The sequence below is a fragment of the Hibiscus syriacus genome, unplaced genomic scaffold (assembly GCF_006381635.1).
Source record: "Hibiscus syriacus cultivar Baekdansim isolate YM2019G1 unplaced genomic scaffold, ASM638163v2 tig00111996_pilon, whole genome shotgun sequence".
Lineage (NCBI taxonomy): Eukaryota > Viridiplantae > Streptophyta > Magnoliopsida > Malvales > Malvaceae > Hibiscus > Hibiscus syriacus.
In genome coordinates, this window is record NW_024063233.1 from 32201 (window position 1) to 40615 (window position 8415).

Sequence of the window (8415 nt, forward strand, 5' to 3'; positions counted from 1 at the left end):
GGTATGGGGTTTTATTATCTGATGAATGAAATTTTGTGAAGATTTTAGATCTGACGGTGTATCAATTTTACTATTTTATACTATATTCCTGCAATTTTTGCTATTTAATAATTAATATATTTTCTTTTATCTTTTGTTTCCGGCCCAATTTTATTTAGCTTTTATTTCTTATATTTTTATTAATATGAAACTTTACTGTTTTTTTTTCCTTTTTTATTTTAAAAGTAGTAAAAATATTGAAAAAAAATCCATTTTTAATCTTCATAACATAAATTAAAATTAAAGACCTTGGAATTGCTTAATTTATTTAGTCTAAGAAATAACTAACATTTGATGTACATTTAAGGTAGGGTAAATTACATATTTGGGCTCATTCAATTATTCTCACGATTCAATTTTGGTCATCTAATTATCTTCTTTTGAAAATCATAATTAAACTTGTAATTTTATTTTGTTTTGATCACACATTAAACTTAAAAAAATAGCATTAATGTTAATATGTGACTTAGATTAATCTTTCCTCATCACTGAAAACATTTTTAAAAAATGTTACAAAAATACTTCTGATTACTTTTTAAAATATATGTGACCAAAATGAAATAAAAATATAAATTTAATGATAATTTTGAAAAAAAAGATAATTAGATGACTAAAAAACTAAAAAAATAATGAGTCACTAAATATGTAATTTATCATTTAAAGTGTTGTCTAGTCTTTTTAAGAGGAGAAAACAAACTCTCAAAGTATAATTAAAATTCTGAAAGTAAAGGAGGATTGCACATTACGAACTCTTTAATCTTTAGTGCTTAAATTAAACATGTTTGATCTTATATCTAACTATAATTTGTCGCCACCCAATGACATTAAGCAGTCAACGAGACATCTATATATATAATTTCATTTTAAATAAACTTTTATTACATTGTAATAAATTCTTATCTTCAATTTCTATCTAAATAAACCTTTACTTCAATTAATATAATGATAATTTTCTTTATTTTTTATTTCATTTTGAGCATAAAAAATATCAATGGTGTGAGCATTCAATGTCAAATGGTTGTGAGTTGTCTTTGAACAAATATTGTCTTATATTTATTCCAAATTAATAAAAAAAATACTAATAATTTTATGTCATTTATGTATCACTCATCCCTTTTTTTATCTTTGTTTGATCAGCGATGACACTAATTTTAATATTGGTTATCAGTCATCAGTATTTTTATTATATTTTTTTTTCTTATATTGCATCTCTATTTTCTTTGATTTTTTTTCCTTTTCAATATATTTGCACGCATGATACGATTTTATCGGTCTTTATAACACGTTTTTATCTGCCTTTATGACACGTTTTCTTGGTCGTTTGGCTTTTTCTGATCTTTTTCTTAGGGTCGATTTGAGATTGTCATCACTGATCAAGATTATGATTATTTGTTATTTTTATTGATCTTTTCTGCTTTGGACTCTCAGATTGGATTTGGATATCTGATTTGCATTTGTGGATAGCTTTTCACATCGCTCGAGTCTGATTTACGGTTTTTCGGTGGTCTTTCAGTAACTTGATCTCCATTTGCGGTTCATTTGTCAATGCGATCAGATCTGTTTGTATCTATCTTTGTTCGAGTTTCTCGGTTAGAATTTTTATCTTTCTTTGTATGGTCCTTATGTAATCTTAAGTTGCTAGTTTTTTTTAATAATTATAGGAAATTATCCTAATTATGTGCTTAGTTTATGATTATGATTGTAAATTTTCATTATAATTTGAGATATCTCCTATTTCTAATAAAATTAGCGGTTTCTATAAAAAAAAAATATAATAATTTATAAAAATGAAAGGCTATTTAAACGTTATAATATAACATATTTTAAATAATAAATCATATTATTTACTTATTTAATTTTAACCAATATATACTACATTTTAAATAATAAATCATATTATTTAACTTATTTAATTTTGACTAATATGTCTAGCGATTTTTGATTCGACTCAATTGGATAAACTTTATATTTAAAAATATTCTTATTTAATCAAATCAGGTATTTTTAAAGTGAGTTTGGGTGAGATCAAATTCGTGTTAAGATGGAAAATATTTAATCCAAACCGATATAATATTAAATTATCCTTTATACATTTAGATATAATTATAATAATACTCTTTTCTATTTTATTTTTTCAATTAAGTTTTTATTTTATCTAATAAAAATATGTATATGTACATATATACTTAGGTCAGATCATGTATGTTAGACAAAAAAAAAATTATATCAAATTACGAGTCGAACGAATTCAAGTCTAGGTCATACAGGTGGGACAGTTTAATTTTCGGATCAAGTTCAAATTGACCGGTAACACAGCTCCACCTTTGCTGCCGACTTCTAAAGCGGATTCCGGGAAGCCAAAGGTATTTCAGTTCAACAACAGCTATGTTGGAATCAAACTTTGCAGACATTTTTTTGTATGCTCGAGAACGAAAGCACTAACTCCGTACATTGACTTTACAAGTGAAAAGGAATCAACAAAACCCGAATCATTACAACACCTCAACCTCAACAAAAAGAGCATATCAAGAAAAAAGAATAATCTCTTTGCTAATTTACAAATGTAAGGGAAAATGAGATCACCGTTGTCAAATGGGACTCCATACTGAACTCCTTCAAGTTGGCCACGACGGAAAGAATTCGAGATGCATTAAGCCATTAACTGAATGGAAATTAGGGTCTGCAAAAAGGTATCAAACGAAAACTACCTTTCTGGCTTTTGCTGACTCCTGCAAAGGAACTCCAGCTTTCCACATTTCTATCCAGGTCAATGGAGGGAGATCAAGACACTCGTCTTGGAAACAAAACTCATGGTTCGTAATACTCCGAACTGCGTAGTGTGATTAAATGTTCGTCCTCAGGATTCTTCATTGAATCACCACTAACATACCATGTAACAGTTCCTGCCATTTAAAGGCTATATAAGCTCAACCGAAAAGGCTAATATATAAACAATGTACTATTATTTGCTTGAATGATCGAAAAAGATTTTCAAATAGGTTGCAAGTTTAAGTAACTCCTAGTTTGCAGTCTCACTTTACACTCCTAGAAAATACCCAGGTACGGCGAGTAGTTAAAATATCATATAAAGTTTCATCATGTATGGTGATCAGGTACATACAAGGGAAACAGATACCATTTTGCTTAACCAAGGAAACAATACATAGGTAAACGGTAATCTTACCTCCATGGATATGTCTACTAAACTATCCAAAAGGCACATATTTCAAACAGAATCCCAAGGAGTAAAAAAATGGATTTCTTGTATACTATTTTTCATGGCACTATAAATCATATACCATATAAGATCAATAGATCGCTCTTTTAGCAACTTTAAGGCAAGTTGTAAACAAATTTGGAACAATGGTGAAACAAAAAATGATACAAACCAGAGGAAAATTACTTAATGTCTGTTTGATAGACTGTAAGGGTGCGTTTGGTTCACGGAATGTAAGATTACCAGTGGGAATAAAAGATTACCAGTGGGAATAAAAGATTACCAGGGAATAGGATTACTGGGAATATTGTATTTTGTGTTTGGTTGGTTTAACAGGAATGTAAGATTACCGTGTTTGGTTAAAGGAATAAAAGATTATTGGAATGTATATTTGACCAAATTGTCCTTATTATATATTGGTATAATATTACAAATTGTAAAATATTTATATATATTTTCTTTAAAAAATTAAATTCATAATATTTATATAATTTTTTTACAAAATTAAAAATATAAAAAAGGTTTAATGAAATGGTAAAAAAAAATTTAACCCCTGAACTTTATATAAAATTTTAATTATAAATTTTTTTTTTGTAAATCTAAAATAATTTAAGTATAAATTTGTAATTTAACCTTCGTAGAATTTTTATTATTCAATGACAGAAGAAGGATATTTTTGAAAAAAAAATAAAATTTTAAGAGCATTTTAGTCCAAAACGCTGATAATGTTACAATACCTAAGGGAAGGGAGGAAATGACATTCCCGGTAATATACCCCAAAAAATTTACTATTGGTAATAAAACATTACCGGGAATGAGATTCCCGGTCAACCAAACATGGGAATGTGAGATTCCCATCCCATGGGAATCCCACAATCCTTGAACCAAACACCCCCTAATTGGTTTTCTGAAAAATAATTTACCTAAAATGGATTACCTAAAATCTGTTTTAGGTAAAATGAATTACATGAAAACTATTTCACTAATTGTTTGATGCACTATAATTAATTTTATAGAAAACAATTTACATAAAATGAATAAAGTTCGGTTCGGTTAATATTTTCAAAAAAATCAATTTGATTAACGATTAAAGAAAAAATGTTCAGTTAATTCGGAAACTGAAAGGGGTCAGAAGAGGTTCAAGAATTCGAAAATGATGGTTCATGTGATGTCTGTTTGAAATCTATCTCAAATAAGAAGGAAAAAGAAGAGTGGAATATAAATTCTACACATACCTACTGGAGGAGGAGGTTCGTGTTCTCTCGTTGCATGAAGAATGATTGTTCCAGAGAGCACAGTGATGAATCCACAAATCTCAGAGGCAATACTGCTCACATTTTGACCTGACCAATCCTTTAAAAAGAACAAGATAGCAACACTCAGTTTGTGCTCATTAGTTCCTCTAGTTGTTGATAAATTGCAACTTCAATTAGGCGCCAGAACCAAATTTAAGAAGGATGAATTAAATAATTTACCTTGAACATGATTACACTAGCAATAATTGTCAGAGTTGTGAACATTACATAATATACTGGAGAAACAATTGCAGTATTGAATGTATCCAAGGCCTAAAACAAAGAGAGGCACATATGAGTCACACACAAAAGACAACCAGACATCTACTTGAAAGATGGAATGCAGAATTCGATCAACAGAGGATACGTTGGAAGAAGCTACAATTTGCATGTATATTTCTTCGTACAAATATTAAAAATTGTATGCAGTTCTGAGATCTAGAATTGCTTGCTTTCAAAATGTTTTCATCTACATGCAATAAGTAATATATCATGTGACAAAGTATGCTAGCTGCATAAGTACGGGAATTGTTTTTCCTTGAATCAAAATCACAGGCTTGAATGTAGTTGAATAAGAAGATTATATTTTAGAGGATCAGACAATCACCAAGGCATAGAGAATCAATAAGACTAACCTTGTTAAGGTAATTCAATTGCATGATGACACAGATAGCAGCAACCGTAAGAAAAAACCAAGTTTGAGGATAAGCTATCTGATTTATCCCGTCTAATGTAAGCTTTATAGCAATTCCAATGGCTTTGATGCTTACAACCTGAGACAGTACCGAGGGATTCTTATATATAGTGCATAGAGCATGGTAGCACCACAATGGTGCTATTCAAAATTGTCGATAGAAATTAATAAGGATGTCTACATACCGTCAGAGATCCCATTAAGGAACATATTCCCAAATAAACTAGTATGTTTGTCTGCCCATAACGAGGTTCAAAATGCAAAACCAAAGCTAAAACTACTGAGTGTAGCTGCTACATAAATTAGAAAAGCTGCCAACAGAAACATGTGAAGAAAAACAATAATTAATTACTAGTGACGAGTTTTGAATAAAAAATATGAAAGGAAAGATCATACATGGTTGTGTCGCCAATGTCCAAATTTCTCGCACAGAACTTGGAGTATGCTCTTGTGGCGCATGAATGACAATCACCACTGAACCAGCAATGCAGGTAACACACCCAACAATCCCCATTTTCTGAATTCGCTCCTTCAACATAAAGTGTGCCAAACAAGCACTGTTCAAATTTATCAAGCATGAGATTTAATGAAACGAGATAAATAGCTTCCAATCAAATCAAAAGCTGCTATTGCAAACAAAAGAAGGTTACCTCACAATTATACTTAATGCCCCAAGCGGGGTAACTAGAACTGCAGGAGCATACACATAAGCAACGAAATTTGCAACCTCCCCAACAATCACTGTTTGTACAAGTTCACCAAAATGAAAATAACCAATTTAAGAATGAATAAGATTTGGAATTATAATGGAGAAAATTATAGATTTAGAGATTTTTAAAGCAAGTAATATACTTACTAGTTACCATGCCTGCCCACCAAAGTGGCTCGAGTAAGTAGGTATAACCCCCAACACCTATGTTATACCATATAAAATAAAAAAAAGAAAGTCAAATACAGTGATAATCCTATCCATTCTTATATTGCACAATCCACAAGCTGCCTGTTGATCAAGGGAATAAGTACTTAATAATCAAAATCAAATTAAAACTTACAACTTTACACCTTAACATTAAAATTAGGTTTATGTCGCCAAAAACTCTTTGAAGTTGGGAGAAATTCTTTACTGATCAATGAAATCAAATAGCATGAAATATGAACTGATTCAACAATAGCGAATTATTATTTAAACTTCCTTTTAAACTAAAGAATTTAGATCTGAAAACGTATGTCCATATTCCATATTTTCAATAGTAAGCTCCTAGTTAAATGCATTCACGATTCATATCCACTGAGCTAATCAAATCACTAAATCCTATTGCTTCAGTTAGAAAAAAACGAACGATTCAAATCTAAATTAAGCAAAATAAAACCTTAATTGAGTCAAAATTGACAGCAATAGTGATGCACAAAATCACGGACTCGAATAACTTTTAAGAGAGAGAGAGAGAGAGAGAGAAAGAAAGAAGAAGAGACCTGCTCGAGTACCCAAAGCCCCAGCACGCTTGAGCCCTTTCTTCTTCAAAATAAAACTGGAGCCAATGAAGGCGCTAGAAGCCACTGCTAGTATCAATCCCTTGGAATTATCCGAGAATCCCATCTCTTTCTGTCTTGGATCACATCAGATCAAAGTTTCAATCGTTTTCTGTTATTTTTCGACGATCAAAATTGGAAGCTGTGGAATCGAATTCCCGCCAATCGGATTTTGACTCAGCAACGTAAAAGTATTTTAGTAGAGAGATTTAGTTTAGCTGAGAGTTTCCAGAACAAAGTATTAGAGATCTAATCTAACAGAGTCTTTCTCTGGTGACAAACCAAACAACAGCTCTTACCATTTTTCAATTCATATTTTATACATTCTTTCTTTGATTTTTCAGTTCAGCCGTGTTTTTTTTTTTTTTGACGGAAACTTCTGGTTGTAGGTACGGCTGCCAACGTAAGAAGGTTAAATGATCCTCTGCTTCACACGTTTTTAACTAACATATAATTGACCTTTCTATTATCGTTGATGAGGATTACGATTTAATAAAAATTAAATTATCTGACACTTATTCTTATATGTAATGGGATAAGAGGGAGGTAAGTGTAATACCCTAATTTAGGAACTAAATTTAAAAAATTATAAAGTGGTGAATTTAATTTGTATTTTTGGAAGAAATTGGAGATTAAATTGTAAAATCGTAAAGTTGGTAGATCATTTTATGAAGTGCAGGAAGTTCAGTGACTAAACTCATGGTTTACCCATTTTTATTATGAGTTGAATTATAAATCTCCCTCCCCGTATGATTTTCCAGATTTCTTTCTCAGTTTTCCCTCTCTAATAACCCTCCTTCCAACTCCGATATACTCGTCGTCCGACCTCTGATCGACGAACCGAAACCACCATCATGTTCGTTGTCGAACGAGGAACAAAACCCCTCAAACATTTCGTCGTGAATCGTCGTCGTTCGTCGTTAATTTCAGTCGAAAAGTATCGTCGGTAATAACTCGATTTCAGTTGATTTTTCGTCAATTCACGACGATCCGGTCATCCATTTACGACACCTCCCGCACTATCGTGTTACTTGCATCATTCCGAGTCCACCGGTGTTCTACGTTTCTCTGTCGTCGTCAGCGCGTGGAGGGGTGAGACCGTCAAAGTTTCCGACGTTTCGGAATCGAGCTCTCCGTCGTTCAAAATTGTGAACCGAGCTCTGTAAGTGCCTTAAATCGCTTAAAATAATTTTTAGGAATTTTTTCGAGAATTTTCCGACACCATAGCACTATTCACGAGCCGTACGCGCCACCCACGAGAGTGGGCATCGTCAGGGTGATAATTTTATAATTTATTTATGTTTGGGTGCTATTTGTGTAAAATTTGGGTGTTAGTTTAGTAAATATTTGCAGAATGTGGTTAATTTGGTAATTAATTTATGTTAGGGTGATATTTGTGTAAAATGGTCGAATGTTGACCGTTGATAACAGTTAACCAAAACTTTGACCGGCGTTGACCGAGCATTAAACGACCTTTGACTTTGACCGAGTATACCTATCCTGACGTTTTTCGATGTTCCAAATCCGATTCCGTAGTCCGTATTTCGAAATTCGAACCTGAAGGCCTCGAAATTGCCAGTCAAACCCGTTGACTTCGATTTTGACAGAAAATTTCAAATTTTCGAAAAGTCATATTTTAT

At 31.6% G+C, this 8415-nt stretch overlaps 1 pseudogene; it reads right to left on the minus strand.

Annotated features, from left to right (window-relative positions):
- Positions 1-2340: 2340 nt before the first annotated feature.
- Positions 2341-7054, minus strand: LOC120174006 (annotated as a pseudogene).
- Between the last annotated feature and the right edge of the window lie 1361 nt (positions 7055-8415).